The sequence below is a fragment of the Ursus americanus genome, chromosome 35, assembly GCF_024610735.1.
Source record: "Ursus americanus isolate L20-20 chromosome 35, mUrsAme1.1.p, whole genome shotgun sequence".
In the NCBI taxonomy this organism is placed as follows: Eukaryota; Metazoa; Chordata; class Mammalia; order Carnivora; family Ursidae; genus Ursus; species Ursus americanus.
In genome coordinates this window covers 4,651,350-4,664,997 of record NC_142161.1, presented here as the reverse complement: position 1 = coordinate 4,664,997, position 13,648 = coordinate 4,651,350, and the positions used below count along the sequence as shown (strand labels likewise).

The 13,648-nt window shown below is 47.6% G+C and overlaps 1 protein-coding gene across 2 annotated transcripts in view; it reads left to right on the top strand.

Moving 5' to 3' along the window:
- Positions 1-13,648, top strand: part of SLC7A8 (solute carrier family 7 member 8) — a 50,349-nt gene that overhangs the window by 18,792 nt on the left and 17,909 nt on the right. The window contains exon 1 of one of the 2 annotated variants that reach the window (XM_087859022.1): positions 8,526-9,379. The exons of the other annotated variant lie outside the window; for it this stretch is intronic. The gene's annotated coding sequence lies outside the window, so the exon portion shown is untranslated. Of the gene's footprint in view, positions 1-8,525; positions 9,380-13,648 lie in introns of those variants that run through there. 2 annotated transcript variants of the gene reach the window in all.

Genomic DNA, 13,648 nt, shown 5'->3' with positions numbered 1-13,648 from the left:
TTCCTTCTGTCATGCTGGTGGGAGGGGGGGGAGGGGTCACTTGCCCACCCCAAAGTGTCTCACAGGGCAGCCAGCTGGGATCCAAGGAGTAGTCTCCTTGGCAAGTGTGCCCTCTTTGGCAATGATATTCAGCTCTGGGGTAGACCCCTGCCATCCAGACAGGTGGTGCTATGGGGCCAAGAGACTTGTTTGGGCTGTATTCCTTGTGCTCTGTCAGTCCTGCTTATGGCCCTGGAGGCAAAGGAATGTGGGCTCCAGAACCAGATTGCCTGAGACTGTATCTCTGCACCACTTTCTAATTGTGGCAAGGGCTTGGCAGAGTTCTGCACCTCACCCCACTGTGAGATGCAGGTTGTAATCCTGCCTGCACAGGAGGTCATGGTTGCAAGGATTGCATGAAACAACATAGGGTCTTAGCACAGGGTCATGTAGTCACTGAGGGTGGTCACTGAGGGTAGTCACTCAGTCCTTGCTTGCTAGCTGGATCCAGAGCTGGGAGGGAGAGGTGTGGGGAGGGGCGTGGGAATGCAGGAAGAGTTGCTGTTTCTGCCATCAGCCAGGTTAATGAGGGTGGGAAGGGGGACCCTGTAAGTGCTGGCCACTGCTATTTCAGTGTCTCGTGCATGCAGACTCGGCTTCCGTTTTCCTGCTGATACTGCTGAAGTGGCTCAGACAAGAGGCCACCCTTACTCTCCAATGAGAAATTAAGAACCCCAAGACTGGTCACCAAGGAGAGAAACCAGGCCATAGGGTAGAGTTCCCTGGACAGCTGACCCTACAACTTCCTTTGCCTTCCCCCAACCTGCCAAGGGTAGGTGAGCCCTGTGCAAAGACCCTCTATAGTAATACACCCCCATAGATGTCCCCTCAGGACAGGAGATTAGGACTGTCTCCTGCCTCTGCAGAAAGACGGGTTTGTATGCTGTCCCCTCTACAGCCCACCTCTCACCTCGACACTGCTAGCACCAAGTGAGGGAGGAATTTAGAACCTCTGATGACAACATGACAAAGTCCTCTCCTCTCCAAATTCCTGCCATCCAAGGTTCAATAAAGCTTATCTGGCTTGTCCTCTGCCTCCTGAGTAGAACTGCAAGGAGGTTATCTCAAACTTAACGTTGGTCAGTCCTGTCCTCCAGAGACAGGAATTTTTCAGTGCCCTTGACATAGGTATTCAAGTATTTTTTCACCTTCATCAGGAGAAAAATCTTCCTAAACCCAAACTTATTTCTTCTTATTCCTTTTGGAGAAAATGAAAAACAGCTCCTCACCTCAGCCCATGTGCCACTCCCTTCCCCCCAGACATGAAGGCCATGTGGAGCCCACGACCCCTCTCCCTGCAGGGGTGTAGGTGTGGATGTAGCCACATGCTCACATTTTCTCACCAAAAACTCCCAGCTGCTTCGTGTCTGTGCGAAGAAAGGTTCTGTTTTCTGGTTGTTGAATACTTTTTTTTTTTTTTTGGAACCCACTTTTACAGGCCCCTCAAATTATCTCTTAAGGTGTCCAGTGAAGGGGCGCCTGGGTGGCTCAGTCAGTTCAGCGTCTGCCTTCGGCTCAGGTCATGATCCCAGGATCCTGGGATGGAGCCCCTCATCGGGCTCCCTGCTCAGCGGGGAGTCTGCTTCTCCCTCTCCCTCTGCCCGTCCTTGCTACCCCCCCACCCCCTCACCCCCACTCATGCTCTATCGCTCTCACTCTCAGATAAATAAATAAAATCTTTAAAAAAAGTAAAAAGGTATCCAGTGAAATAGGAACCAAACAGTCTGGAAGGCTTGATGGGTGCTACTTCCCATTTTTAAATGCTGTTACCTTTTTTTCCAGCCACCCTGTCCTCTTAGCAGGTGCCAGGCCAGCCGGCTGTGTGAAAATAGGCCTGGTGTTCTTTGGCAGAAGAGCCAAGAGTGGCCCAGTCCAGCTATATTTTTGAGAGAACCAGTGGAGAGCTTGGGCTTTTCTGAATGTATTTAAGCCAGAAGCTCTGCTTTCTGCTGTGTCATTTTGGCATGCCGAGGACAGGCTCGACCCACTGTCCCACTGTTGGATGAGAGGTTTTGAGGGAAAGGCCACCCTCTGTGGAGAGGTCACTGGTGTGTCATGGAGGGAGCTGGAGGACAGGGCGGGGAGCCCAGCAGGGAGAGCTGTGTGGCAAAGCCCCTGCCTGGCGTTGGCTGTGGGAGGGAGGAGATGAGGTCAAGTCTGGTTCTGTGGTGGGGCCCGAATACATCCGATGAAAGATAGTGGTGGGACAGCCAAATGGGGTGGAGAGGTGGAAAGAACCTGTTGGAACTGGCTTGCCTGCAAGGAGCCTTGGGGGGAGGGAGAAGGAACTGCAGATTGGGACCTGCTTATGCAACTGCAGCTGCCACTTTGAGTTACTCCATTATGTAGGTCAAAGCTGATTAGTCACTGCTGAGTCAGCAGAATAGCCCTAGCCACCAGGCAGTAAAAAAAGAATGTATTTTACATTTTAATTAAATGAAAAGCTTTCTCCCTTCTCCAGAGCAAGCATATTAGTGGGAGGAGGGACTGAGGAAAGAGGGGAATAGGAGGTGTTGAAACTTGGTTTTGGTGCCTTCCTCTGTGATTTGCTTGGAGTGTTTCTCTTTTCTTTCTTTCCCTTTTTACTACTTTGTAAATAAATGACTATATTGTTAGGTCAAAGATTCAAGTAATATATAAAGAGAGCCAACTGTGAAAGCTTCCCCTTATCTTCACCCCTCTCCCCTGCCCAGTAGCCGTGCTAACAGTGGATGGGTATCTTTCCAGTTCTAAAGAAAATGCATCCCTCCATGTGTGTGTCTGGGCATATACATATGGGTAGGTTATTTCTGCAGCTTACTGTTTTATCATTTAGCTATATCTTTTGGCTACTTCCTGAGTTTCTAGTTGTAAACAGAGTGGTCCCAGTGAAACTGAAGGAGCATCCGGTGTTCTGGGGTCCCCCATTTGTGCTTCTTGCCCCTTTACTCTGGGTTTTCCTTCAGGATCTGTTTGTCTCCCTGTCCTTGGGGCTGGGCCACCTTTCGCTCAGGCACCTCCTGGCCTCCTTCCTCTCTTCGGGGTCTGGGGTCATGTCTGGGATCTGAGGTAGAATTTTTTTCTTCTCATTCAAGTCTCCTCTTTCCCCTGAATGCCTGTACTAAAGAAGCTCCTTCTCCTTTTCTCTCCCTGAGGGGATAAGAGTGCCCTGCATGCATTTCACAAGTAAAAAAAAAAAAAAAACAACTTCTTATCTTGTTTTCTATCTTTCTACTAAGATTCCTCAGAGGCTGGTTTTTTAGGGCTTCAGATTACTCCTCCTCCTTTTTCTTCTTTTTCTCCTCCTTCTCCTTTTTCTTCTCCCTTGAGCACTTTCGAAGGGAAAGGACTTTACTGTATATATGACTTTTAACCCTGAGTTGCTCTGCAATTCCTCTGTGGAAAGTTCCCAGGTCCGTGATGCAGGATGCTATGATCGATAAACCTGTGTGTTGTTTTGCAAGTCTCTTGCAAATTAATCCCTTGACATCAGAGGGTTCTAGTCTTTCCTAACTTCTCTAAGTCCCTTAATCTCGGTTCATTTTCCTTTGAGGTTTCACATTCTCTAGCCCCAAATTTATCACCATGCACTAAACCTGTTGCTTCAGATGCCTGAGCAGCAATGCCTTCTTGCCCTCCTTAGCCCCCAGATTTCTTTGGGTGTCTCATAATCCTCGTATATATGAATCCGGACAAACATAGACCACCTACATTTGATTCCCATACATCCAAATCATCTCCTTCTCTGTACATCTTCTAGCTAGCCAGCATTTAAAATCTAAACACAATTGACCCTTGAATAATGCAGCAGTTAGGGGCGCTGACTCCCTGCACAACTGAAAATCCACATACAACTTTTGACTCCCCCAAAACTTTACTACTCTTAGCCTACTATACTGGAAGCCTTACCAAAAACATAAGCAGCCGATTAACACGTATTTTATATGTTGTATGTATTATATATACCATATTCTTACAATGAAGTAAGCTAAAAGTATTATTAAGAAAATCATAAGGAAGAGGGGCGTCTGGGTGGCGCAGTCATTAAGCGGCTGCCCTCGGCTCAGGGAGTTATCCCGGAGTCCTGGGATTGAGCCCCACGTCAGGCTCTTCCGCTGGGAGCCTGCTTCTTCCTCTCCCACTCCCCCTGCTTGTGTTCCCTCTCTCGCTGGCTGTCTCTCTCTGTCAAATAAATAAATAAAATCTTAAAAAAAAAAAAAAAAAGAAAATCATAAGAGAAAATACTTTTATAGTACTGTACTGTAGAAAATCCACATATAAGTAGACCTGATCAGTTCAAACCCATGTTGTCCAAGGGTCAACTGCATATTGAAAAATCTCTTAATTTTTTACTGAGTGGTCAGTTTGACTAAAACCCCATTTTTCATTTTTATGATTCATAAAGACTAAAGTTATTTTGTAAGTGGCTTCCCAAGGAAAAAAGAAAGAAACTGCAAATCTATCAGTTAATCGCCAGATTGAGCTCCTACATTGAGTGGAGATAAGGCATTATTTATACAGAGTTTGGGAAGAGATTAAAGGCTAATGAAGAGATTGGTGTGGAAACAAATAATTACAATACAATGTGATGACAAAAGTGTTTGCAACACAGAGAAAGGTGCTTCAAAGTTGGGAGAGGAATGCTAGGGAAGGCTCCCAGATTGAGCCAAATCTTGCAAGGTAAATAGGTGGCTCTTGATAGGCATGAAATAGAACAGCCAGGTAGAGGAAAGGGCACAAGCAAGACCTAGCGTCAAGACAGAAATGACCTGTTGGAGAAAAGCAAGTACTTTTGTGTGGAAAGCCCAGGAGAGTGACAGGAGATGAGGCTGAACAGGTGAGCAGAAGCCAGATCTGGAAGGATCCCATATATCATACAGGAGAGAGTAGCCCTCCTCCAAGACTCGGGAACCACTGGAGGATTTTGAGCAGAGGAGTAACATGATTAGGTTCACATCTGAGTGAAAAGAAGACTGTGACACTTAAAGCAGTGAGATGAGTTAGCAGGCTAAGCATTTGTGCAGGCCAGAGAAGTCCTGGCCTGAAATAAAAACGAAGTTACAAGGTGACAAAAACAAGATTTCAGAGTAGAATCAGCTGGACATGGTGATTGAGAGAGCAGTCTAGTTTATCTAGTATAAATCAAAATGAAACATCTCAACTGTCTAGCATTTACCATGAGCAGTCACAATGTGTTCTGCGTTTCTGCCTTCCACTTCCCCCGCAAAGCCCCGGGGAGTCCTTAGCAAGTCTTTGGTTGGAAGTCTTCCTCAAGGAGGCCACCTCAGGTTCCTGTTCCAAAGCCTGCTGTAGAGTAGTACAGCTTAGAAAGGGGTTGAGACTCTTGGGATGCATTATATAAACGAGAATCTCAACACTTCGTTCATTCAACAAACATTTATTAAGTGCCCGTGATGTGCTAGATACTGTTTTTGGCACAGGAGATATAACAGTGAACCAAAAAACCCTCATTCTCATTTGCAGCAGCAGCAGGAAATGAAGCCTTAATCAGCATCTACTGAGTCTAGTCTTCTAGGTGCCACACAGGATGCAGAATCATTCGATCATTATCAAGTATCTGAGTGTCCGCTCCAGGAACTGTGTTAGGTATGAGGATACGTAGTCCCTGCACTAAGGAACCCATCTTCCACTGGATGATTCTGACAAGTACACAGGGCATTTCAGTTCTAAGTGGTAAATCCCCCAAGAGGACAATATCCAGACAGAGCTAAATATAACAGAAATGGGGGTAGGGACTGTGGTTGAGGAAAATCTTGGAGAAAATTACATATAAGTTGAGGAAAGTCTAGTTGGAGATAGCCAGACAGTATCCAGCGTGGAGAGGAAAATGGAATGGGATGGGGCGGGGAGAATGTTACAGCCGGCATTAACATGTGCCAATGTCTGGGGACAAGAAAGAACATGGCCCCCTGGGGGAACTCCAGGTAGTTCGGTATCGCCACAGCATAGACTAGAAGGTAGGAGATATAGATAGAGGTGAAGAGCCAGCCATGAAAGGGCTTTATGGGCAATGCTGGAGAGATTGGATTTTACCCTAAGAGCAATGGGAAGGCATTTTTAAAGGGTTTCTTTTTTTTTTTTTTTTAAGATTTTTTTTTTTTTAAGATTTTATTTATTTATTCGACAGAGATAGAGACAGCCAGCGAGATAGGGAACAGAAGCAGGGGGAGTGGGAGAGGAAGAAGCAGGCTCATAGCGGAGGAGCCTGATGTGGGGCTCGATCCCATAACGCCGGGATCACACCCTGAGCCGAAGGCAGACGCTTAACCGCTGTGCCACCCAGGCGCCCCTTTTTATTTTATTTATTTTTTAAGATTTTATTTATTTATTTAACAGGGAGAGAGACAGCCAGCGAGAGAGGGAACACAAGCAGGCGGAGTGGGAGAGGAAGAAGCAGGCTCCCAGCAGAGCATGGGGCCCCATGTGGGGCTTGATCCCAGGACCCTGGGATCACACCCTGAGCCGAAGGCAAACACTTGACAACTGAGCCACCCAGGCGCCCCAATTAAAGGGTTTCAAACAGAGAATTGATGTAATCATATTTACAATTTAGAAGACTCGTGGCTGCAAGGGTAAAGGATGAATTGGAGAGGGGAATAAGTTCAGAGACACGGAGACCAGGTACAGTGTGGTTACAGATATCCAGGATAGGGACGACAATGATGTGAATCCAGGGATGGAGCTGTGGAAATATACAGAAATAGATGTATTTGGCATTTACAAGGTAGAAATGGCAGGACCTGGTGATTAGGGTGATTAGGGAGTCAAGGATGGCACATTCGTGTTGGAATGCAGGTGAAATAAATCAAGGACAACACTGGATCATATTTTAATGCCTTGTCATTGGTGTGGTTCATAGTCAGTTGAGTTGGCCCCCAGCCTTCGCAACCCTTCCCGTTCACTCTCAATTCTCAAGATCTGGTGCTGGGACTTGGAGAAGGCAGTCCAGGTGCTTTTGGCCTCCATGCCTGTAATGGCAGAGTGACCACCTGCTCTTCAGTGCCATTTGACCTCCTCCCTGCCCTATATGGCCTCTGGAGTATTCCTCGTGCCTATAGCCCTGGGAGTGAAGGCGTTTTTGTTATCCTCATTTTACATTTCCATAAGAGCAACCCAGTCTTGAGCTCTAAGAAGAACAAACCGTCGGTAAGTGCTTTATAGTTTATTTTTAATAGTAAACAGTTATAAATATCACAATGAATTCTAGAGTTTTATGGAGGTCTTCTTCTCTAGAGATGCATTGGTGATGGATGCTGCTGTCAATTGGTGTACATTGAGTTCTGTTCTCAGACCAGACTCTTTGTCCCACCAGCTACCTGAGAAGTCAGGGTCTTCTTTTTAGTTTCAGTATGCTTCAGTTGCTGGTCCAGATCATCTCCTCTTTCCTGGCTTTCCACACTGTCTCTTCTGGTCTCCAACTTTTACTCTCAGACTGGAGTTTGCTTTTCAAAGACTACACATAGCCAAGTCCTGGAAATTGGGGAATGAGGAGCTTGTTCCTGGGAATGTGTCTAGCCCTACTTGGGAGAATAATGAATGCGATTGAGGCTCCCTAAAAGAGAGTTTTCTAGTAGTTCAGCTTCCACCAGGAAGGAAATAACTCGCTAACTTTCTCGAACCAGTAGAAGATTAAATTCTCCCCCATCCTTTTGTTGTTGACTCTCAAGGATCACTTTGTTTTTCCCAGAGAAGTCAGAGTCTGCGGTTTCTGAAGTTCAGCCATTAATTGTGCCTGGTGAACTTGTAAGGGTTAATGTGACACCCCAAATTTATATCACACACCCAAGAACATAAAACTCAAGACTGATGGAAGTGAGGCCTAGTGTTAAAGGGTTCTTGGGGAAAAGATGAGAGGGAAGATTTGTTTTGAGAGTTTAGTGAGTTTGGGCACTACCTGCCATTGGAATAGGGTTATAACTGAACCAGTCTTGAGAATTTTGCAGCCTGGGTCCATGTTTATACTTGTCGGTGACACTAACAGAGCCCAGGAGTTTTCCAGTCCAAGAACCAGCCAGACCTCCCAGGACCCACACCCTCTCCTCCAAGGCTGAGGATAATGGAAAATCAGGCTAGCCTTCCTGAGCTCTGTGTAGACCCCGGAGAACCCGCCCCATGAGCGGCATCTACCCTGAGAATTAGGGCGTGATATAACAGGAATCTTTCAGGCTGGTGCTGGAACAGTGAGTAGGATTAAAAGGCAGCTCCCTGAGGCGGCATGGTGCACTAGGTCTGTCTCCCCTGCTTTCCAGCTGCCTTCCATTCCCCCCACTTCCCCCAGCTCAGAGGCCATGTTTGGCTTATGCTGAAGAGAGAAATACTCAGCTCTTGGAAAATGCTGAGCTGGGAGTTAGGGCTTTCTTGGCTAAACTAAGTACCAGATGGTGATTCAGCAGAAACTCCAGGTCTAGCAACTGGCACGGAGGGGTCAGGGGAAGAAGGAAGGGGAAGAGAGAGCCGGGAAGGGGGTGGGGCAGTGTGGGTGGGAGCTTAGCAGGAAGAATGCTTCCAGATGAAAGGGGCTGGAGAAGGACAAATTGTTACTGTAACACAATAGCAAGATCTGTTTCACAGCCTCTTGTGGCTCCACAGAAGCTGGGATCAAAGCTTAGTTTATAGGGAAGGGCTCATTTGATTGATTCTGGTGTTATTGCTGTTGCTTTGTTTTGATGTTTCTGTCTTTCATCAGTCAAGTTATTTACATGTATCCTAATACAACCTTTGTTTTAGGTAGGCAACAGCTTGAGACTTTATAATGCAGCTCCTCACCCCACGTGAAAAATGTCTCGCCCTGGGCATAGCATAAGGAAGGATTCTAGGAAGCTGGCTGTGTCTCTGCATTCATACGCATTTCCCTCCAGGTCTCTTTGAGGACTCAGAGGAGGAAAGATAGTTCAGGCTGGCAGACTTGGAACCTTATCAGAGCCTTGGGTTGTGTGCGTTAGAACTCAAACGGGGTTCCGTGTTTTCTTTGCCTATCAGTGCCTTTTGGCAGCCAGCACTGGTAACCTCCTAGATCTGGAAACGGCTGAGGTTAGGCAGGCCAACCCGAAGCAGCCTTTCCACATTTAGAAACACGTGCCCAGATCCTTCCAAGAGCAGGAGGGGGAGAGGCGGCCAAGGAGCCCCATCCGGCCTATCACAGAGCCCAGTGTCGCCACACCCCCTCCTACGGGCTGGGTGCTCCTGGGGCGCTCCAGCATGGGCACCATGGACACCAGAGGGCTGGTCTGAGGGGCGTCACTTTGCCTCTTTTGTCCCAGATCTGGAGGGAGGGAGTCAGGGGGAGCTGGCAGAGCATGGCGGAAGGCGGAAGGAGGAGAAGTGCGTGCCCCAGCAAAAGGTGAGACTAAGATACCAATGCTTCTGGCAGGCAGGCCTATAACCCAGGTGAAATTTATGGCTGTTTCAGAGGGCTGGGAGCTCCATCCCAGAAAGGTGCTTATTTTGAAGTTCTGGAGAGGAACAGGGTGTTCTGATTTCTACAATGTGGCATCACAGCTTCGCTTTTCAGCAGCTGTCTGCTTAGTGCATTACATCTTTCTTTTTTCTGTCCTGGCCTTGTCTCTCTGTGCTGCTTCTCTCGATCTCTTTCCCCTCACTCGTAACGATGTGTGTTGTTCCCCCTCTTCCTTCCTCCCTGCTGTTGTTTCTCAGGCTCACTCTTTCCCTCCCTTCTTCGCTACCTGTCTTTATGGACTTTGGTAAGTCTGGGCATTTCCCCCCCTTTCTATTGACAGTTTTCTCTTATCTGAAAAGACAGGACTAGTTCTGGAAATGCTAAAGGAAAACAGACCTTTCCAAGCTGCCTCCAGCCCACTCCTGAGAAAGATGTGAGCCAGCAAGACCACGAAATCCTAAAGAAGTTCCCAGAATTTAAGAGAATATGTGGTGGTGACATTAACAAGGGGCCAGAGAAGGGAATACAAGGCAGGGAGTCAAGTCTGCCAGTGGGAAATAATTTTCTAAAGCTCTGGGAGCAACGGACATGACTCTCTTGGTCTCCCAGGGGTAGCCATCTTAGTCTTCCCCTTTTTGCCACATTGGCATCTTCCTGCTGTTCTGAAAGCAAACTGGCTAGTATCTTCAGGTGACTGACTCAGGGTGGCCCTTGAGCATTGACCGTGGGTACCATTGACAGGAGCAGGGTGAGAAAGAATGTGGGAATGGACAGAGGGAAAGTGAGATAATGTGTATATGATAAAAGAAAGGCTGATGTAGTGGCAGAATAAACAACTAGGAACTGGAGGGGCAGGAGGACATTAGCTGGGGTCTTATTCCACTCTCATATTAAATGAGGTTCTGAGTCTCCCAGGTCATTCCTGGCTCTGATTGCTCATGAGGCTGGAAATGTGCCTCTGGGTAGTAGAGCACAGGCCTCAAACATCTCCCTCCAGTGCTGAGAGCTGTCTATAAGGAGAGCTCCGACTGGGTCATTCTTCTGAGCACTGTTCTTACAACAATCAGTCCAGCCCCCTATCCAAATGGCCCCGTCCTGGCTTTTACCCCATCGCACCAGAACGGTGTGGTCCATGAAGCAGAAGCTGGCTTGGCAAAAGGAGTGAGATTAGTTTTGGGATCCATGTAGGAAGGTGTTCACTGGTCCTCTGATGAAGGCACAGAATGACCCGTTGCCAGGCCAGTTCAGCAAGAGGCCAGGGTCCTCTGTCCAGAAGCATCAGAGCACCTGAAGACACAGACCTAGCCTGAGCTGATTGCAGACACTTAAAACCGGCCCCAGGGGCGCCTGGGTGGCACAGCGGTTGATCGTCTGCCTTTGGCTCAGGGCGTGATCCTGGCGTTGCGGGATCGAGCCCCACATCAGGCTCTTCCGCTATGAGCCTGCTTCTTCCTCTCCCACTCCCCCTGCTTGTGTTCCGTCTCTCACTGGCTGTCTCTCTCTGTCGAATAAATAAATAAAATCTTTAAAAAAAAAAAAAAAAACCGGCCCCAAATTCCTTCTCTAATCCATGCTTACAATTTTCTAAATGAAGACTTATTTATTTTATGCTAGCAAGTCACTGATGTTCTGTTTAACATGGACTGGGGTGCTTAATTTTAAATTGCCGCTTTTACCTATAGTCTATAACATATTCATCTAATGTAAAGGTTCCCAAAACCTGTTGTTCCTATTCTTTCTAAAATTTGTAGTCTTTAACCTTACCTCACCTCCTGCGGGATTGGGTTGACTCCACCTGGGAAAGTCCCAGAGCGAGCTCTGTCAGGGTGCTTTTGGTGTTGTCCAAAAGCAAGATAGTGCACAGTGTGGCCACTCTACCCTTTGACTGGAGGAAGGAACTCAGTCTTAGGGCTCTTGGGTTCATCGCTTGGCTTTCCATCTTGACTTCTTTTATGGCCTGTAATTATAGCCTCTGGTCAGTAAAATGAGGAGACCCAGCAAAACCATGGGGGCAGAGAAGAAAAGAATCGTATCTGTGAGACTCCCAGCACTAGACTCACCTTGTAAGAAGTTTGGAACTTGGGCCTCAATTTGTATGTGTATCTGGGTTGCATGTGTGGGCCTGAAGTTGTATAGAATACGGAGGAGACTGGACAAGAGCCTGGAATTGGATGAAGCAGGGATATTGGGAGTGTCTTTTCCCCCAGATTTTTCTGAGAGGAAAAGCACAGCTAGAGTTATTGGAAGGTGAGCCTGTTTACTACTGTACAGAATTAGGAAGGGAAGGAACAGGAGACAGTAACACTTCAGCTATAGGATCCAGGTGTATGGAAGACTTGGGGTGTTCTCATGTGGTATAGAAATTTGCCAACTAGGTCAGCACATAGGTGACCTCACTTTCACTGTCTACTTCTAGAGAGCCCCACCACTTCCCTCCACTGGTGTCCTGCAAGGCCTGTGGACAGGCACTCCTTTGGGGTCTTGGGGTGTGTCGCCTGGTTGCTCTTTAAAAGTTTTGCTATTTCAGAGTGTGCCACCTGCTTTCTGGAGGCTCTGGGGACAGTTATTTCCTTGCCTTTTCCAGCTTCTAGAGACCCCGTACATTCTTTAGCTCCTGGGCCCTTCCTCCATCTTCAAAGCCCACAGCCTGGCTTCTTCAAATCTTTCTTTCTCCCTCTCTGACCTCTGTTTCTGATATCATGTCTCTTTTTCTAACTCTGACCCTCTGCCCAGGTCGGTGACGGGATCTGCAGTGTCGTTGATCTGAGAAGGACTCTGCCCCTCTCTGCCAGTCTTTCAGCTTTCCCACAGGCAGAGAGCACCGAGCCCACCTCTCCTATTCAGCAGCTGAGAGGCCCTGGGCTCTGAGCAGCTCACGAGATTGCTGGGTTCTGAGTCCCCTGCTCCCGCCTGCCTGTTTTTTGTATCCCTCCCGTCACCTTGACATTAAGGTGTCACCTTGTCACCTTTTCCAACTTGGCAGATTAAGTAACCAACCCCTGACTTCAGCATCTTTTTGAAGTATCGTCTTGATAGTCTTTTCACCTTTTTTTAAAACCCAGCAAACAGAAAGGATACAAAAGAGAAAGAGGAGAAAATGCCCAAGAAATACAGATAAGCTCTAGAGAAGCAGCAACCACCCCACAGCCGATTACAACGGACAAGAACCAGAGTCTTATGTCTTCTTATTTCTTTTATCCAGCTGGGCCAAAATTATAAAATTCTCCTTTTGGTTAGGGTCTCCCCCTCCTATAGGACACACCTCTGAATCCCTTGGGCTGAGTTAGGGGCACCCACTGGCTTCCGTGAAGAGCTCTGCTGTCACCACATTGTTGTACAATCATCTTCTAGCTCACCCATCTTCCCCACTTGTGCTCTCAACTTCCTGAGGACGGGGACTTGTGTCTTGTAACTCCCCCACCTACCCGAGTGCCTAGCACAGTAGGCCCTTTGTAGATGATGGTTGGACGGACAGATGGGTGGATGGATGGATGGACGGATGAATGAAAACGCTCACATTTCAAGCTGCAGTGGCCACTGGTCCCCATCTACATGTGGCTTCCCTGAGGTCACTTTCTCAAGCATGCAGAATGCAGGGTCTGGCTGAGAAGAGAGAGGGGCCATAGCCATTAACCACAGAAAGGGGTTCTGGGTAGCAGAAGGCAGAGACAGGATGCCTGAACAGGGCAGGGGCTTGGCAAGCACCTGGCAGTGTTGCCTTCGCTCACTGACCTTTCCTCTCTGTTTGGAGGCTCAGGTTTCAGCCTGCTGTGAGGGAAGCTGTCCTGGGGTAGCAGGAGACTGAAAGTGCCCTCTTTCCCGTCGGTCACATGCTGTGATCACCCAACAGCAGGGATAAGGGTCAGATGTGAGGGCCTGCAGCCATTGTTCTAAGGAGATTAGTGTCACAGGCAAAATGTCTCCCCACCCCATTCTCGGGATTTCTCTTTTTATTTCTGAAAGATCTCTGTAAAGGTAAAAGGTTAAATATTAGTCAAGGGCTGGGTTCTTGTGAAACTGTGAAGATAAGGTCAGGTAGGACAGAAGACACCCACAGTAAGTTTATTTGACAAATTATCCCTTCCTTCAAACATCTCCCATCCCCCAGGAATATTCTGGAGCTGACTAAAGGAATCTTTTTGACTGCCTTGACAAGGTCCCTCTCCTAAAGGAGATAGATGATTTTGTGTTTTCTATCCCAGCCCACCAGGA